This window comes from Chiloscyllium punctatum, chromosome 2 (assembly GCF_047496795.1).
Source record: "Chiloscyllium punctatum isolate Juve2018m chromosome 2, sChiPun1.3, whole genome shotgun sequence".
NCBI classification, from domain to species: Eukaryota; Metazoa; Chordata; class Chondrichthyes; order Orectolobiformes; family Hemiscylliidae; genus Chiloscyllium; species Chiloscyllium punctatum.
This window is the reverse complement of record NC_092740.1, coordinates 22,193,526-22,212,314: the sequence shown is the minus strand read 5'-3', so window position 1 is coordinate 22,212,314 and position 18,789 is coordinate 22,193,526.

The following is an 18,789-nucleotide window of genomic DNA, read 5'->3' as shown; positions in this document are numbered from 1 at the left end:
AAAGCTATTAGTAGAATCTTCTGAGACCTTTTTAGGATAGGCCATGACCCAGTCGAGCCCATGGCGTCTGCAAGGTAGATCATCACAACTCCTACCCCATCAAATGTAACTCACTGAGCCAAGGCCTGGGCACTATGTACTGACATCACGTAGTTGTAGATGTCAAGTGTCACTCAAAATGATGAGGCCGACCTTTGGCACCACCTGGTTCCAAAGATTTTGCAGATTACTGTTTCTTGACCAAGTACAGTTTTCTTAATCTGTACAACTTTTCTTTTAAGAGTGGATCTTATAGGGGTTTTAAAAGAAGGGCAGTGAATTAATTCCTAATGCGAAGATAATTGTATTTGGACCAGGAAATGACTGATCATGTTATCGTACACCAATAAAACAATTATAATTTTCTGTAAAGATGCTACTACAGCCTGTAATTTGAAAAGCAATAGCAAAAAAAAATGCGGTGCTGTCATTCTTTCTTATCTTGCTTCTATTTCTTAATAATAGGCTTTAGCTATTCATGATAGGATAAAAAGACTGCAACATTTGCAACAATTTACGTGAAAAACAATTTGCAATTATATATATACATCTGACTATTGGACACCATTGTGTCTATGAAAAGTGTTCTTGAAATGCAAATATCTCATTTTACATTTTGCAAAGAACAGGTATAAAATTATGCCACAAAATTATCAATAGAATAACAAGAAACAGCAAACAAAGTTATCTCACTTATCCACAACTTTCAATGGCTTTGTTTACTAGTACAGGTGGGGTGATGGCCATGTGGTATTATCACTGGACTGTTAATCCAGAGACTCAGGTAACGTTCCTGGGGGTCGAGGGCCAATCCCATCACAGCAGATAGTGGAATTTGATAGTGAAAATCTAGAATCAAGAGTGAAATGATGACCATGAATTGATAGTTGGGAAAGACCCATCTGGTTCATGAATGCCCTTTAGGGAAGGAAACTGCCATCAGTGTCTGGTTTGGCCTACATGTGACTCCAGACCCCGAGCAATGTAGTTGATTTTTAACTGCCCTCTGAGCATTAAATGCTGGCCCAGCCAGTCATGCCCACATCTGATGAGTAAATAAAAAAAGTACAGTGGATTCAAGTCTGGGTCCTAGTCTGCCTTTAGCAATGTAACAAAGTAAAGGGGTGGCTCAGTGGTTGGCACTGCCGCCACGGACCTGGGTTCAATCCCAACCTCAGGCAACTGCCTGTTTGCATGTTCTCCCCGTGTCTGTGTGGGTTTCCGCAGAGTGCTCCGGTTTCCTCCCACAGTCCAAAGATGAGCATTGAGTCTAGGAGTGGAGAGGTCATGCTGCAGCTCTTCAGGACATTGGTTGGGCCACTTTTGAAATATTGTGTGCAATTCTTGTCTCCTTCCTGTAGGAAGGATGTTGTGAAACTTGAAAGAGTTCAGAAAAGATTTACAGGGATGTTGCCAGGGTTGGGGCTGTTTTCCCTGGAGTGACAGAGGCTGAGGGCTGACCTTATAGCGGTTTATAAAAGCATGAGGGGCATGGATAGGGTAAATAGACAAGTCTTTTCCCTGGGGTGTGGGAGTCCTTAATTAGAGGGTATAAGGTTAGGGTGAGGGGGGAAAAGTTTAAAAGGAACCTAAGGAGCAAGTTTTTGACGCATAGGGCATGCATTGAATGAGCTGCCAGAAGAAGTGATGGAGACTTATACAATTACAACATTTAAAAGATGGGTATATGAATAGGAAGGGTTTAGAGGGATATAGGTCAAGTGCTCATAAATGGAACTAGATTAAGTTAGGATATCTGGTTGGCATGGATGATGGAAGGGTCTGTTTCTATGCTGTACATCTCTAAGACTCTATGACGTTTTGTGCAGGTTAGGTAGATTGGCTATGCTAAATTACCCATAGTGTTCAGGGATGTCTAGGTTAGTTGTGTTAGCCATGGGAAATGCAGGGCATTACAGGGGTAGGTAGGGGGATGTGGATGGGTCTGGGTGGGATGATCTTCGGAGAGTTGGTGTGGACTTGTTGGGCCGAATGGCTTGTTTCCACACTGTGGAGATTCTATATAAAAAAAGACTCCTGGGCTAAATCCTTCTTTAGCTCTGTGGTTTTAATGCCAATTTTCATTTTTTGATTATGCGACTGTGTAATCTTATTCCATCTCATTTACTCTGGCAATTGATCTTCCTGTTAGTATTCCCTCTATCACAAATAACAGGCAGGGTTTGAACACTTTTATCTGAGCAGAACCAAAGACAATGTTTGCTTAGTGCTTTCTCAGGCAGACTTATCTCCTAAGACCAACAGAAACTGTTACTGATCACAACATTTTCAGGGCGGGGAGAGGTGGTGGGGGAGGTGGAATGAATGATATCCCTTACACAGTAGAATAGAAGAAAGCAATGTTTTTAAATGAGTGCTTAACCTTAGTCAAACCTTCACACTGTACATGATTTTATGCTGTGGAAACTGTAGAATGCAAAGTTAAACATTTGAAACATAACAAGACAGTACACAATATAGTTCTTAATTCCTCACATTTTACAAATCGATATGTTGTTAGAGGTGAACAGCCTGATTACGTTGGTGTTGACTGGGGCAGTGAGGCCATGAACATTGTCCTTGAACTGAGGACCTGTTTGTCACTTTGGCTCACATTGAATGAATGTTTCCTCTAGGAGGTGCCTGCAAAAGTTGTTGCTGGATGTAGAGGTGGGGTGTTAGAGAGCAGCAACATCGCTAGACCTACAACATATAAACTGTCCGTAATTCGACAATAACTGGTACTAATTTGGCAATCTCATTCAGAGAGGTCACAACTGAGAAATGGAAAATTACGTGCTGGTGCTGTTGGTTAAGATTAAGGCATATTGCCGGGTTAATGTGCAAGGAGTCTAACCCTCCATATAACTTATACTCCAGATGACCTGAAAGCACTTGATGCTGACATTGAGTGTATTACGAGGAAAAATGTTGCATTCCTAAAGAGCTAACATCTGTCACCTTAATGAACAAAAATAACTTCCCCTTGCCCCGCCAACAAAAGAGTACCTAATTGCTGACTAGTGAATAAGTCTTCAGTCTTATACTACTTTCATAATATTTCCACTAAAGTTAGGGAAATGAAAACTAAGATGTTTTATCTAGAAGTCTGAATTCTGTGCACTTTTGATTATTTCCACATGTATCATCCATCATGGAATTTTTACTGACTGGCAAGGTTGCTGGTGTTGGATCAGGATGTAAGAACAGAAAGGAACAGCATGGTGGGAATCCCACTATTTAAAAAGGGAGGGTGAGGAAAATACAGAGTACTACAGACCTGTTGGCCTGACATTAGTTGTGGGAAAATTGTGAGAATCTCATAAAAAGTTTGATAACAAAACATTAGAAAAGCATGAACAGGATTTGACAAATCCAGCATGAGTTATGAAAGACAAACCATACTTAACAAAGCTACTGTTTCCAGAGAATTTAACTAGTGGAAAGGAGAAGGGAGAACCACTGAATGTGGTACGTTTAGATTTTCAGAAGGCATTTGATAAGGCCCCACTTATAGTTCCATAGGCAAAAATAAGGCACATGAGATAATGGTTAATATAGATTGAGAATTAGTTGACAGACAGGAAACAGAGAATGGTGATAAATGAATCTTTTCCCAAGTGGCAGATCGTGACCAATGGGTTATTACAAGGATGTTGCTTGGGCACCAACTATTCACAAGTACGTATGAATTACCCTGGGTGAGGGAACCAAATGTAACATTTTCAAGTTTTCTGGTGACATAAACTGGGAGGGATTGTGAGGAGTGTGCCAGAAAGCTTCAATATGATTTCGAGAAGTTGAGTGGGTGGGAAAACAAATGGCAAATGCAATACAACATGTCTAAATGTGGAGTTATACACTTCAGTGTAAAAAAAAGAAAGCTAGACCATTGTTTAAATGGTAACAAACACAGAATTAGCTGGAGAAACTCAGCAAAGAACAAAGAACAAAGAAAATTTACAGCTCAGGAACAGGCTCTTCAGCCCTCCAAGCCTGAGCAAATCCAAATCCACTGTCTGAACCTATCACCCAATTCCTAAGCATCTGTATCCCTCTGCTCCCCAGCTACTCATGCATCTATTCAGACACACCTTAAATGAATCTTTCATGCCTGCCTCTACCACCTCTGCTGGCAATGCATTCCAGGCACCTACCACCCTCTGTGTAAAGTACTTTCCGTGTTTATCCCCCTTAAACCTTTCACCTTTCACATAGAACGTGTGACGCCTTGTTATTGAATCTCCCACTCTGGGAAAAAGCTTATCTCTATCCACCCTTCCCTCGTCAGACTATTGCTACTCTAGAAAACTTTCCTGGATGCTCCTTATAAATTTTGTTCCATCCAGACCTCTGACACTAAGTGTATCCTAAGTCAACATTTGGAAAATTAAAATCTCCCATCACCACCACCCTGTTGCCTTTATATCTTTTCATAATCTGTTTACCTATTTGATCTCCTACCTCATGCTCACTGTTATGGGCCTTGTTGTAATACAACTCCAATAATGTAGCTGCACCCTTCTTATTTCTCTACTCACAATGCCTCACTGCTCAAGCCCTCCATAGTGTTCTCCTTTAGCACAACCATGATATCATCGCTGACCAGCAATACAACTCCTCCACCACCGTTTATTTCCCTTCCTGTCTTGTATGAAGTATCTATATCCTGGAACACTTAGTTGCCAATCATGTCCTTCCTTCAACCAAGTCTTCGTGATCGCAATAACGTCATATTCCCAGGCACCAATCCAAGTCCTAAGTTCATCTGCCTTACCCACTATACTCCTTGCATTAAAATGCCGCCAGTTCTTTTGCATTCATCTGCTCTCTGCCTACTCTTCCTCTTGGTAATACTAATTTCATGATCCTAATAGTCTCTGGCTTCCACGTCATGGTTGACTTCTCTTCTGGTTCCCAGCCCCCTGCCACATTAGTTTAAACCCTCCCCAACAGCAGTAGCAAAAAACCGTCCCAAGGACATTCATACCAGTCTGATTCAGGTGTAGACCATCCAATTTGTAATAGTCCCACCTTCCCCAGAACCAGTCCCAATGTCCCACATTTCTGAACCCCTCCTTCCACCATCCATTAAGCATGTCTGACAGGTTCTGTGGAGAGAAAGTTAGTTTTTTTTGAGTCCAGTGACCCTTCTTCATCAATGAAGCTTTAAAATCAGCAATTTTTGATTTTGTTTTTAAAAAATTATTTAAATGGTATTGCGAAGTATGGATGTTCTTGTATACCTGAGACTAGTCAGGCAATTATGAAGGCATATGGTATAGTGACCAACATTGCAAAATGATTTGAGCTGTTCAGAAGAAAAGATATCTTGCTGCAGTGATGCAGGGATTTGGTGAGACCCCACTTGGAGAATTGTGTGCAGCTTTAGTCTCCTACCTCAGGAAGGAAATGCTTAGCATAGAAGAGGTACAGTGTCGGTTCACTAGGCTGATATTAGGGATGGTAGGATGGTTATTTGATTATTAAAAAAATGTTTACAAGGTGTTAGGCCAGCATTTATTGCCCATCCCTAATTTCCCAGATGGATTGCACCTGGCTATTTGATTCTGTTCCACTTCATAATCTTCAAGTCCAATGGTTGGATGGGAACATGTGAATAAATGTTGACAAACTAATGTTGGCAGTGCTTTGGCCAATATCTACTGGTAGCTAGTAATTACGACTGGACTCAATGTTCATGATATTGTCGGTTAGAATGATTGTCATTGATTTAAAGGGAGGAATTGTATCTAAAAGGAATCTAAAGTACCAAATTGATGTAGGTGACAAATGTTCCAATGTCAAACTGCATAAACTGAGAATGATCTCGACAAGTTTACTCAAAGGCTGGAGAAATTGTGAATGCACGTGAATAAAAAGGGATATGTAAGGTTATGAGGTCCAGCAGAGGGAAGACTGACATGGATAATGTGCTAAATGGGAATTCATTTAAATTATTGGAGGAACAGAGTTGTCAGTACAATGTCTACAGGCTGCTTTAAAAAAAAACACCAGTATGTTGGGATGCTGAGTAGACAGTATAATATATGAAAAGATAAAAATCACACTACAACAGGTTATAGCCCCACAGGTTTATCTGGAAGTACAAGCTTTTGGAGCACTGCTTCTTCATCAGGTAGCTGATAGGGCTTTAATCTGTATCTGGTCCTGGTGGGATCTCATCTAGAGTACAGGGGACCCTATTTCAAAGAGGTTGCATATTTCAAAGAGGATGTGCAGTTACTGGAAGGGTGTCCCACAGAAGAACTGGGCAGAAATTTATAGGGAGCTGACAGCTTACCCCCTTTCTACTTGCTCTGAAGGAAAGGATGGCAGTGAGCTGATGGATGCACCATCAGTCTGCCCCTATGACTCTATGACATCCAGTTGTGAATGATGATGAATAACATAAGAACTAACCAGAGAAGAACACTCCATATATACCTCCATCCTCAACAATGGGGCACCCTAGTAAAGCATTTGCTTTCACCTCATGCCAAGTGGCTGGACCATCTCAGCTTCCTCCTGAAGTCCCTGGCATCATAGATGCCAGTTGTCAGCCCATTTGATTCATGCAACATGATATCAAAAACAGTTAAAAGCCCTGGGTATAATAAAGGCCATTGACACTCTCAACATATTCTGGCAATACTGAAGACTTTGCTGTCGAACTAGTCATGCCTCTCACTGATATGTTCCAGCACAGATTCAACATCTGCGTGACATTGTGAAAATTACCCAAATATGTCTTATGCACAAAAGACAGGATAAATCCAACCTTACCACTTACCACTTAACAGTCATCAGCAAAGTTGTTGAAGGAGTCATCAGCAGTGGTATCGAGCAGTATTTACAAACTGATGCTCAGTTTGGGATCTGCCAGTGTAACTCAACTCTTCATCTCATTATAGTTTTGATCCAAGCATGAACAAAAGAGCTAAATCCAGAAGTGAGGTGAAAGTGATTGACTTGACATAAAGGCCACATTCGACCAAGTGAAACGTCACGGAGCTGAGTAAAACTGGAGTCATTGGGAACCAGGGGAAAACTCTCTGCTGGCTGCAGTCAAATCTGTCACAAAGGAATGTGTTTGTGGTTGGTGGAGATCAAGAATCACAGTCCAAGGACATTCCTCAGTGGAGTGTCCTACACCAAAACACCTTTAGCTGTTTCATCAATGACCTTCCCTCCATCACAAGGTCAAAAGTGGGGATGTTCACTGATGATTATACAATGTTCAGCATCATTCACTGCTCCTCAACTACTGAAATAATCCATGTCCAAATACAGCAAGATTTGGACAATATCCAGGCTTGGGCTGACCAGTGGCAAGTGTCATTCACACCACTCAAGTGTCAAGCAATCTCCATTTAAAACAAGAGAGAGTTTAGTCACTGTCCTTTGAGGTTCCATGGTATTGCTAACACCGAAATCTCCAATATCAACATCCTGATGTTACCATTGACTAGAAACTAAACTGGATTAGCCATAGAAATATCATCTCTGCAATATATCCTGCAACAAGTAACTTATTCCCCAGACATAATCTACAATTCACCGTCAGGAGTATGGTGGCATAATCACCACTTGCCCAGATGGCTACAGTTCCAACATCATTGCAGAAGCCCTACACCATCCAGGACAAAGCATACACTATTCACCTTGAGGTTGACTGACACCCATCCACCTTCAACATTCACTTCTTTCGCCACCAATGCACAGTGGCAGCAGTGTATACCATCTTCAAGATCAAATCTCCTCAATAACATCTTCTAAATACTCCACCTCTACTACCTGGATAGACAAGGGCAACAGATACATGGCAGCACCACCACATGCAAGTTCCTCTCCAAGCCACGCAACATCCTGACTTGAGAATATATCACAGTCATCGTATGAATATCCTGATACCTTCTTCCTAACAGCACTGTAGATCTGTCTACAACTTGAGGGTTGCAGCAGTTCAAGATTGTAGCTCACCACCACCTTCTACATGACAATTAGGAATGTCAATAAAATGTTGGCCTTGCCAGTGACACCCACATCCTATCAATAAACAAAACAAAAGGCAAATTATGTTTACCTAATAGTGGATTAGATTAGATTCCCCTACAGTGTGGAAACAGGCCCTTCGGCCCAACAAGTCCACACCGACCCTCCAAAGAGTTACCCACCCAGATCCATTTCCCTCTGACTAATGCACCTAACACTATGGGCAATTTAGCATGGCCAATTCACCTAACCTGCACATCTTTGGAGTGCGGGAAGAAGCCGGTGGACCCGGAGGAAACCCACACAAACATTCACCCTAGTCTGGAATCGAACCTGGTCCTTGCTGTTGTCAGGCTGCAGTGCTAACCACTGAGCCACCTGTGCCGTACTAATTTACGGAAAAACAATCTGCAGTCATGTGATGCATTATTCTGCTTAAAGAATGAAGTAGACAGGTTCCCATCAACAAATGGGTTGCCACATAATTAGAAATACACCAAATGAATATTATAGCTGCATGAGCAGATACCAAAGGCTTTCTCCCGTCAGAATTTGTTACTGTTATAATAGCTCTCGACATGCTTTCCAGTCAACTTACTGATAGAAATCTCAGTCCCTATTGAGTTTGCTTATTTCTTTTCTCCCTTTTGTTAACAGAAAATGTGTTGATGTTCATCTTGGCTGAACTCACTCATCTGGGAACACCTTTTTTAATTTGTCGTGTCTTCCTTTTCTTTCACCACAAGTATTGACACATCCCCAGAGATGACCACAAACACTGACGTGCTCCCACTGATGTGCAGAAATATTGAGACCTTCTCCAAATTCATCTGAAAAACACTGGCACACTCTCCAAATTCATTTCAAAACACTGACACACTCCCCATGTTCAGCTGAAAGCACTGGCACGCTCCCCGAATTAATTTGAAAATACTAAAACACTCCCCAAATTCATTTCGAAGCACTGACACACTCCCCAAATTCATTTGTAAATGTTGGCACACTCCCAGTGAACACCTCTAAATACTGACTCGCTGCCAGTGACCACCTGTAAATACTGACACACTCCAGTGACCAAATGCAAACATAAGCACACTCCCTGAGACCAGCTGCAAATACTGACTCACTTCGAAGGACTCTCCAGCCTAATGAGCTTGCACAGTTGTTAATCTCCTCCTGAAAGCACTAGGACCAAAGGTAGTGGTTATCAAAACCTCCAGCTTAGATTGAGGCACAAAGAAGGTCACTATAACAGGGGAAAGGTTTCTGTTCTGTCCTTTTCAGTCCAGCTACTCTGCCATGCTCTCAATCTGCCACACAGAAGGGATTGACGGAATCAGAATTTATTGTTAATTTGTGAAATTTACTTTTTAAAAGAAAGGGGAGGTGATTTAAGGCATGCTCAAAAACTGGAAACAAGACAGATACTGATTTCAGCCTGACAACAACATGCTGCACTTCAATCCCTTTATTTTACAATTTTATAAAGTACACAGTTGAGTTAGGGCAATTGCAACATGCAACATTTCATACGATGAAAGGGGTTGAATTTTATCAATGAATTTATGGAGCAGTACGTTTAGTCATTTTTTTCCCCTTCAGAACAGTACCATGCATTGTTATGGATCCATGTAAAAGGGTATTCATGAAAATGACTTGCTGTCTATCTTCTGCTATATTAATTGAAAGTCAAGAGACAAGAATTACAGTAGCACAGAAAAGTCTATTTATAATTATTAAGAGCCGTTACATTCTGAACATTCAGGCAGGGTCTAGGCTAAAGAAACAGGGGATTAGTTGTCTGGCCAATAATTGTCTGTTTGCCTGGAAGGGACCATCAAATTGTACCTATCTTTAGAAGCATGATTGCTCCGTTTAGCTTTCTTGTAAAAGAATCTTGCTTCTTTTAATGGGTTGTGTATACCAGCCACTGCCCCTACCTCTCCCTGCCCTCCTGCCCACCACCAAGTAGTTCATTTATTTTCCTTAATTTAAAACTTCACAAGCAGCCATCCACATGGATGATACAGTTTGCAGGAATATTCAAACGCACGGTCTGTGATCCCAACTCGTTTGCCCAAAGGAGAGGAAGACACTGTCAGTCCTGGATCAATTGAAATTTATGGTCTGATGTTTTTTGCATTGGAAAAATCAAATAAGTGCTTCCCTTGCCTCAGTAAATTAAATGGTACCTTATGTAATTTCTCGCTTCAGCAGAGAAAGGATGTTGGTTTTCGCTAAAATCTCAGTATTGAACATAATGCCTTCTTTTCGGTTTTTGGACAGTGCATTCCAAAATGCTTAGATTTGAGAGCAAAGAATGTTGAGTGACACCACAACAATTCAGCCCATGATTCACAGAGGGGCACAAGATTGGGCGGCAAATGCATGTCTAAGCGATGCCAACAATTAATTCTTCACTTTACAATCAATTCCCCTCAGAGTCAATGGACCTTCAGCTAACAACCTCTGCAAAAATTAAATCAACTAATAACCCAAGGTCTTTTAAGTCATTTTCACTTCGAGAAAGCACCCTATCCACTGATAAATGATGATGAATGTCTATTAGCAAAGAATGTCCACTGTTAACCCTAACCCCACCCCCCACACCCCCCATCCTGAGCTCACTCCGAACCCACCACCCCCCATCTCCTCCCGACTCCCAGCGTAATCAGTGGGAGGCACGCAAGCTCAACATTAGACTGCTAATAACTGGTTTGGAGGCTGGTGGACAGGGCCAAAGATCTGGGGCGGCCCTGAAGTGAGTCATTGCTTTTAAACAAGGCCCCATGTCAGAGCTATCAGTCCTGTGATGCTGTTTTCCCGGTTCATGATAAGCCTGTCTCTATCTAATCCAGGCCTGGCCCTATGATTTAACCTGACAACCACGACAATTGCTAGGCAAAAAAACATCCTGAATGTCTATGCTGTAGAACAGTTCCCTTATTCTTTCTAAAGACAGTCAGAACGTGATGGTAGCAAACTACTCACTGCATTTCCCATTGCTAATCTTTGATATTATACATTTGCTCACTCGAATTAATTGCAGGTTGCAAATTTTTGTTCAAAGAAAGTTGAATGTTGACCAAAACAAAAAATAGCATTTGAATAAGGCTAGGGACTGATATAATTCTGCAGTTAATACCCATAATGTGACCTTAGATATTAAATTGTTTAAAACAGGCCATTTGATCCAACAGTCTGAGTTGGTGTTTATGGTTTGCACAAACTGATACCCTCTTTAATCTAACCTCATATTTATCCAAAAATGACAAATGAGTAGGCTACAGAGAAAAGGCAGGAAAGTGTCACAACGTAAAAGTTAGCAAACTCATGACAGGCTGAATGGCCTCCTTCTGTGCAATAACTATTTGGGATTCAAGTAAAGAAGCTTCTGCTGAACTCCTTTTTGTGTTTATCAGTGACTGTCTTATATTTATTATTTCCAGTTCTAGTCTCAATCTGAAGAGGATTTTCTTTCTCAAAGTCGACCCCATTAAATTCTTTCATATTCTCCATCAGGTGACATCTAAATTTTCTGTTTTTGAGAGAATAGAGCCCTGGTTTCCCTGATAGTTATGATTGCTCCATTTTGCTATCATTCCAGTCAAGCTTTTTTTTGTAACTCCTTTGTTTCCTCCATATTCTTCTCATAAGCATGAAGGGAGGTTGTGATTTTGTGGGAATGCCACTTAAACAGTAATCACAAAATGCCAAATTATTAGCCTTGGGTTTAAGTTCATCAGGGCAGGCCCAGCTTGAGAGGCTAGATGGCTCCTGTTCCTATTTCTTGTGTTATGTTTTTATGGTAGATGGTGAAATTGCGAATTAAACACTAGCCCAATGGCAACCAGGTACTTGTTGTTGTAGAAACTCATGTGATTCACTAATGTTCTCAAGGGAAGGAAATCAGTTGCCATTATCTGGTCTGGCCTAAATATGACTCCAGTTGAGGACTGAGGTTGAGGACTGAACTGGCCACTGAAATGGTCTTGTAAGACAGTCAATTTAATCTAAACCCACAAGAAAGCATTAAAAACAGGAATCAAACTGGACAGACTATCTGGTATCAAGCAAGGCGTGGGAAGTGATGACTGCAAACATAACCTTGTCAACCAGGCAACAGTGAGGACTGCAGATGTTGGAAATCAGAGTCTAGATTAGAGTGGTGCTGGAAAAGCACAGAAGGTCAGGCAGCATCCGAGGAGCAGGAAAATTGACGTTTCAGGCAAAAGCCCTTCATCAGGACTGAAGTGAAGGGCTTTTGCCTGGAATGTCGATTTTCCTGCTCCTCAGATGTTGCCTGACCTGCTGTGCTTTTCCAGCGCCACTCTAATCTAGACCATAACCCTGTCAATCCCCTACAAAGTCCTTCTTTGTATCCTTTACGGCTTTATGCCATAATTGGGAGGGATGAACCAGCAAACACTTGCTATTGTCATCGCATGGAATTTTATCCTAAGAGTGTCCTGGACACTTCCTGGGTATCTCCTGTCCAACAAGTATTGAGTCTGGACCCCATGAAGTTTCATGATGTCAGGTCGAGTGTCAATAAGAAATCCTCCTGCTAATTATGATGTACCATGGCCCTTCAGCTGATGAATCAGTATTTTTCCATGTTGGACACAGCTTGGAGGATGGCAAGGGCAAAGAGTGTACTCAGGGTAGGATATTATACAAACAGTAACTCAGTGTAATCACTGCTAACAAAGCTAGCTAAGGAAATAGCTTTTAGACACTATCACAGGGTACAGTGTAGACCATGGATGGCATGGTGGCTCAGTAGTTAGCACTGCTGCCTCACAATGCGGGAGACCTGGGCTTGATTCCAGCCTCTGGTGAAAGTCTATGTGGGGTTTGCACATTTTCCTTGCATCTGTGTGGGAATTCTCTGACTTCCTCCCACAGGTTATTTTGATTAGGCAGGCTAAATTGTCCAGGGATGTACAGTATAAAAACCAAAAGAACTGCAGATGCTGTAAATCAGAAACAAAAACAGAAGTTGGTGGAAAAGCTCAGCAGGTCTGGCAGCTTCTGTGAAGAGAAATCAGAGTTGGTGTTCCTGACTCTGACCTCTCTTCACAATGCTGCCAGACCTGCTGAGCTTTACTACCAACTTTTGTTTTTGTTCAAGGGATATACAGTCTGGGTGGATTAGCCATGGGAAATGCAGGGGTACAGGAATAGGGTAGGGAGTGTGGGTCTAGGTGGATTGTTCTTTAGAAGGTTGGTGTGGACTGGATGGGCTGAATGGCCTGCTTTCGCACTGTAAGAATTCTATTCTATGATTCAGGACTGAGATACGTAACTATCTCTTCACTCAAAGGGTAGTGAACCCTGTGGAAATCTCCTCCACAGAAGGCTTTGGAGGGCAAGTCATTGAATGTTTTCAATAATTTTTAAGATTTGAAAGGCAAAGTTGGACTAAAGCATTGAGATGGAGAATCAGCCACGATCAAATTGAACGGTGGAGCAGGCTCAAAAGGCTGAATAGCCTTCCCCTGTTCCTACTTTCTATGTTTCTAGACTATGGCAGGTTGAGAGGCAACTAATAAGCTGGAAAACATACTCAAACTCGTCCTCACAAGTCTACCTGTCAGAGATTCTTCTGCCCATAAAACTATTGATAAGAATGACAACTACACAATCACTGTGGAGTCAAAGTCCTTTCTTCATATTGAGGACACAGCAGATTGTGAAATATCTGAATTTAATGAAATGCTGCAAGGGGAGAAAAAACAAAGTTATGGCAACCATGAAACCATTGTTGATTGTCATACCAGCCCCTCAGGTTCATTAATGTCTGTTCGGAAAGGACATCTGTGATCACTGTCGAGAGTGGGGCGCTGGAAAAGCACAGCAAGTCAGGCAGCATCCAAGGAGCAGGAGAATCAATGTTTCGGGCAAGAGCCCTTCATCAGGAATGAGGCTTGTGAGCCAACGGGGTGGAGAGATACAATTACTTGGTGTGGCCCATGTGTGACTCCAGACCCACAACAATCTGGGTGAACTTTTGGGCAATTAGGAGAGGGCAATAAATGCTGACTAGCCAGCAAGACCCACACCCATAAACAAGTAACAAAGATCCCTCACTCTCCCATTTATATCAGGCCAGGGGATATACCTCAGTTCAAAGAAGAGTAGAGAGGGCATGTCAGGAGCAACGCCAGGGACACCTGAAAATGAGGTAGTCTGGAGAAACTACAACACAAGACTATTTGTGTGCCAAAAAATGGAAGCAGGCTAAGTTATCCCCAAAATAATGGATCAGATGTAAGTTGCTAAAACCAGTTGTGAATGGTGTACGAGGCACCACAAATATTCCCCAGTCTCAGTGTTGGGAGAGACCACCACATCAGTACAAAAGATAAAGCTGAAGCATTTGCAAGATGTTTAAACAGAAGTCCAAAGTGGATGATCCACTTCAGTCTCCAACAGAGGTTCCTTGCATCACAAATGCACATCTTCAGCTACTTGAGTCACCCCATGTAATACCACGAAATTGCCAGAGGCACTGGAAACTGCAAAGGCTGTGGGCTCTGACAAGATTCTGACAATAGTGCAAAACTTACTGCATTCCTAGCCAAGTTTTTCCAGTACAACTCCAACACTGGCATCTACCTGACAATGTGGAAAATTGCCCAGTTATGTCCTTGATGCAAAAAAAGCAAGACAAATTCAAACCAATCCAATACCATTCTCAATCATAAACAAAGGATGTATTGTTGGTGCCATGAAGCAGCAATTGCAAAGAGATAACCTGGTCAATTAAATTTCATCTCAGTTTCTAACAATCCATTTGACTCCAGATTCCCGTGTAGTCTTGGTCCAAGGAAGACAAAAAGGCTGAACTCCAGAAGTTAGGTGAGATCAACAGTTCTTGACATTAAAGCAGCATTGAGTATGGCATTAAGCACACCTAGGAAAACTGGAATAAATGGGAATTAGGGAAAAAACAATCTCTGCATTGGTCATAGTCATACCTAGCAGATGGTTGTGATTGCTGCAGTGAATCATCTCAGCACCAGAATGTCTCTTCAGGAGGTCCTCAGGATAATGTCCCAGGTCTAACCATCTTCAACTACTGCATCAATGACCTGCCCAAATCATAAGTCACACTTGGGAATATCCATTGTACAATAATCAATGTTTAAGTATCTCTCAACTTAAGCAGTCTGGGTCTTGTTGCTTTTGGACATGGACTGCTTGAGTCTGAGGAGTCCATGTCCAAACGCAGCAAGATTCGGACAACAAGCATAGTTTGATGAGTGGCATCTGATATTCATGTCACACAAGTGCCTGGCATTAGTCAGCTCAAACAAGAGAGTCTAACCTTCACTCCCTTGACATGTAATCACCATCACTGAATCCCCCATTATCAACATTCTCTCCATTACCATTGCCCAAAAGCTGAACTGGAATAGTCAGCTAAACACTGAGGCTACAAGAACAGGTCAGAGGCTAGGAATGCTACAGTGAGTAATTTAACTCCAGTTTCTCCAAAACCTGACCATTATCCAGCAGGCGTAAGTCAGGAATGTGATGGAATACATCGTACTTGCCTCAAAGAGTGTAACTCCAACAACTGAAGAGGTTTGACACTGTCCAGGACAAAGCAGCCTACTTGATTGTCACCACATTAGCAAACATCCACTCCCTTCACCTCTGATGCTCAGTAGCAGCAGTGTGGACCATTTGCAAGATGCACTGCAGAAATTCACCAAATATCCTTAGACAGCACCTTCAAAACCTATAATCATTACCTACAATCATCTAGAAGGACAAAGGCAGTAGATATATGGGAACATTACCGTCTGCAATTGCCCCTTAAGCCCACTCACCATCCTAAGCTGGAAATATAATGTAGTTCCTTGACTGTTGTTGGGTCAAAATCCTGGAAGTCCCTTCCTAAAGGCATTGTGGATCAATCTGTACTTGAACTGCAGCAGTTAAAGAAGATTGTTTTCCTTGGAGCATCTCAGACTGAGGGGTGACCTTACAGAGGGTTATAAAATCATGAGGGGCACAGGTAGGGTGAATGAACAAGATCTTTTTTTCCCACAGTAGGGGAATCCAGAACTAGAGAATATAGGTTTAAGGTGGGAAGGGAAAGATTGAAAAAGGGTCTTAAGGGGCAATGTTTTCACACAGAGGGTGGTGCATGTGTGGAATGAGCTGCCAGAGGAAGTGGTGGAGGTTGGTACAATTACACATTTAAAAGGCATTTAGATGGATATATAAATAAGAAGGGTTTAGAGGGATATGGGCCAAATGCTGGCAAATGGGATTAGCTGAGGATATCTGGTTGCCTTGGACAAGTTAGACCAATGGATCTGTTTCCATGCTGTATATCTCTATGACCCTATGACTCTATAAAGCAGCTCATTACCACCTTCTCAAGGCACTTTGTAATGGTTAATAGCATTATGAAGGTGTAAGTGTATACTGTAACTTTAAGAGAGAGTGGAAACTGGCACAGACCTAGAAAGGCATGGAGTGTGCTGAAAAATTTAAAAATGTAACATTTGGTTGTGAAACAAATAGCTGGAGCTGTGTTGCCAAGGTACACAACAAATTCGAATTTGGCCAATCACTTTAAATTATGCCCCAAGATACCAAAATCCAATCAAATTTGAATTTTACTGTTTTGAATGGCATCAAACCAATGAGCCGGTCTGATGTTTTGAGGTATATAAAATCGGGTATTCTGAACAGTTAGCCAGAGCAGCAAAGAGCATCAATGAAAATCCAGCTTGCAGAGCCTCTCTCTGAAAGATACCTTTTCGTATGAAAGTTGTGAAGCAGAAGACAGAAGAAAAGACCCAGGAAAGTACAGATAAAGATACCAAGGGAACAGTGACAACTGGATGGGTTTGAAATTTGATGTTTTTTTGTTAAACTTAATCAGGCTTTTTTTTAATCAGAGTGTAGAGTTGTAGAGTGGGAGGTAGATAAATTGATCAGACAAAGGAGGATTACAGTGGGGAAAGTTGTTGTTTAATGTTCCTGTGTTTCTTGGAGTTAAAGAATAAATTGTTAATCTTTTTCTTCACATTGAGGGACTTTTGTAGTTCTTTGTTGCTCATATGTTAACAGATTATGAGGTGAGGTGAGTTTTCCTGTGGGTCTAGTTCAAATTAGCAGAAGGGTTTGCCCCGTGTCGTAACAATAGATTCTGGCTTCAATATCCACATTCCATGAATTAATAAATTCAATACTAAAGAGACCAAACAATTTACAGTACTCCAAGTGTGGTCTAACTATGCAAAAGCAAAATATTGCAGATGTTGAAAATCTGAAATGAGAATGAAAGGTTTTGGAAGAACCCAGCAAGCATCTATGTTTAGGGGTTGGTAGTAGTGCAGCGATGCAGCTATTGATGAGCAAACCCGACACTCAAGTTGGTGGCTGGGGACTTGGATTCATACCTCACTGTGGCAGATGGAAATTCCATTTGGAAGGAAATCTGTTATCTGTACCTGGAGTGAGCTACATGTGATTCTGGTCCCATAGTAATGTGATTGACTCTGAAATGGTCGTAGCAAGCCACCTGATGGGTAGTTAGGCAATAATTGCTGGCTTAGCCAATGATATCCACATCCAATGAGTAAAAAAAGTCAAGGATCTGCATAAACTTTCCATGACATTTTTTGCTGTTCAATTCTTCCTCTTTTAGAAGACTCTCCTCCCCATTGTATGTTTTTTTAAAATTCAATGCCCATAGAAAACATTCTATCTGGATGCATTGATATGGCAACTGTTCTCCCCAGGACCATAAGAAGCTATAGAGTTGTGAACACAGCTCAGTCCATCATGAAAGTCAACCTTCCATCCATGAAATCAATCTACACTTCCCATTGCCTTGGAAAGCCAATCAGCTACTTAACTCTGTGATCTGCCTGTATTACTCACAAGACAAAGCTTTTCACTGTGCCTCGGTACACGTGACAATAAATTCAATTCAATTCAATTCAACATGATAAAAGACTCCTCCCACCCTGGTTATAATGTCTTCCAAACTCTTCAGTTTGCTTAAACACACAGACCAACAGATTCACTGAGTTTGAAAGTCCTGGAACTGTCTAAGAATAAGTTGGATGCCCCAGGATGAGGGACAGTACAGCCTTGCTGGTGGATGAATCTTGATGGGCTGACTGGTCTTTCACACGTGTAATTAGCTTGCAATCCTTATGCCTACAGCATCAGTTCCAAAGGACAGTCAAGCTGGACTCAAAACGTTAACTGTTTCTCTTCCCACAGATGCTGTCAGACCCTGCTGAGTTTCTCCAATATTCTCTGTGTTTGTTTCAGGTTTCCAGCATCTGCAGCATTTTGCCTTTATTTGAGTATCTCCAGTGTCAGACTAGAACAGAGCAGTCTGCTAAATGGAAACCTTGCATGGAAACTTGTTACTAATTTCTGTTTATGGTTACAGCACTAAGATGGTCAATATGGCAGGAATGACAATCCCACTGAAAGGTAGTGGGAGGTAGTGGTTCAGTGGTAATATGACTGGACTCACAGGCATCAAATCACAGTTCTAGTAACAAAGGTTAAATCTCACCAGAGTAACTGCTAGAGTTTAGCCTTAGTTAATAGAATCTGGAGCTGAAAACAAGTCTCAGTACTGCTATCCAGGAAACTAGTGATTGTGGTTTAAAAACCTATATGGCTCTCTCTCCCCTTTAGGGAAGCAAATCTGCCATCCTTGTCCAATCTGGTTTACATACAACTCCAGACTCACTACTGCCATCT